The sequence below is a fragment of the Oncorhynchus nerka genome, linkage group LG9a, assembly GCF_034236695.1.
Source record: "Oncorhynchus nerka isolate Pitt River linkage group LG9a, Oner_Uvic_2.0, whole genome shotgun sequence".
Lineage (NCBI taxonomy): Eukaryota > Metazoa > Chordata > Actinopteri > Salmoniformes > Salmonidae > Oncorhynchus > Oncorhynchus nerka.
Window position 1 is genome coordinate 64,584,475 of NC_088404.1, and position 1,951 is coordinate 64,586,425.

At 43.2% G+C, this 1,951-nt stretch overlaps 1 pseudogene; it reads left to right on the top strand.

Moving 5' to 3' along the window:
- The first annotated feature begins 1,354 nt into the window (after window positions 1-1,354).
- LOC135573451 (5S ribosomal RNA) lies at window positions 1,355-1,473 on the top strand (annotated as a pseudogene).
- Window positions 1,474-1,951: the final 478 nt, after the last annotated feature.

Genomic DNA, 1,951 nt, shown 5'->3' on the forward strand with positions numbered 1-1,951 from the left:
TGTGTAAATCAGTCAGTTCTTAACATAAAGACTTAAAACTCAGGATTCTGTAAAAGCATACCCCAATGAGGATATGTGTTGACTTATAGCTTCCTGTGCCAACCGGAAGTGCCATAATTGGTGTCTCTTGGGCTGTTTCGAGGGGTTAAAAAAGTCAGATCCTTCCAAAACTTCACATATATGATTAGGCAACCCCCATGAACTGTAAATCAGTCATTTTTCCCATAAAATTTCAAAGGAAAACTAAATCACACACACACACAGCTTGGAAGGAGGGACCCATTGCGGTTTGTAGAGACATACACTGCCTGCATTAGTTAACCTTGTTGGAACTTTTAAAGAACCGTCAGACCTAGAGTTCCGAAACTTTAGAATCCTGTTCTAGACCTCAGGTCGATAGTGCGTGGTGAGTTACGTGGCTCTAGACGGTTCTCGGACCGAGAAACAGCTTCGTACATTTGCAATGACTTCAATTCATTTTGACCATTACGAAAATGGCGACATTTAGAAATGTCTCAGAGACACAAGACTAGGTGCATTGCGACCGTCTCGGCCCATATAGACAGACCCCAACGTTTCTGTCCGATAGCTCATTCAAGGACCCCGTAGCAAGTCATGGAAAAAAGTGGATTTTCAGCACCAATTAGGGTTTTGCTCGGACATCAAATGACCGATCGAGCCGAAACTTGGGATTCGGGGTCGCCTCAGCTAGGCCTACACGTAACATAAGAAATGGACCCGCAGCTAGAACGTAACTATGTGTTTTATGGTTTTTTATGGTTTGAACCGAAGGCGTTGTGAATTTTGGGCCAGCTCTGAAGTATGTGATAGTTGGCTACTAAACGAGTTGGAAAAAGTGGGTTAGTGTCAGTTTGTATCAGTTTGGTGTCAGAATGATATCTAATTGACTGATGGACGGTGACTTGCTGGTGACTCTTGTCCATTTGCAATATGTTTAAACATTGAGGTACCATCACCAAAAGTGACATTCTGAAATCAACCCTAACGAGCCATTGAGATGAACCAGAATCACTGCCCAGCCATCCCGAGTTCATCGGGCCAGTCAATTTCACATTCCTGCAGGATTTTTATAGCATAACAAATTTGTGATGGTACCTGCCCATTGAACCATATTGCAAATGCACAGCTGAAATATGTGCCCTCGCTTTGAAATAAGTAAGCAAGGTAAGTTTGTATTTCATCCAACAATCTGTGCTACAAATTATGGCTGCAGTATATGCAATTTCTTCCACTTTTTGAGTGACACAAAGATGCTTATCTAAATGGTGAAAATGCAACAGCTGTTAATCAGACTCACTTTGACTTTATATAGTGCACCAAGAGATCGTTTCTCGCTCACGACCACACCGGCCTGAGTACGCCTGATCTCGTCTGATCTCGGAAGCTAAGCAGGGTCGTGACTGGTTAGTACTTGGATGGGAGACCGCCTGGGAATACCAGGTGCTGTAAGCTTTTTGTCACTGCCTTGTGAAATTTCAACTCTTTGTCCGTTTTTTCCCACAAGGCTGAAATATGTGCCCTCGCTTTGAAATAAGTAAGCAAGGTAAGTTTGTATTTCATCCAACAATCCGTGCTACAAATTATGGCTGCAGTATATGCAATTTCTTCCACTTTTTGAGTGACACAAAGATGCTTATCTAAATGGTGAAAATGCAACCGTCCAGTCTTCAACCCCATAGGCCACTCCTAATGTCTGGTCGGTATATTCTTCTCCTTCGGCTACCGTATAGAGTTTCACTCTACAGGCCAAGTAATCAAACAGATACCCCCATTGCTGTCCGTTAGACATCGGCACTTCATCTTTCAGTGCAGTTGCGGGCGGTATCTGGGTTCTATACACATTTAGAAACCGCTTTTGTGGTGCATCGTATATTGCGGCTGTATACTTTGCCCTTTCTCTATTATGTCTCTATGTTTCAGCCGCGGTCCT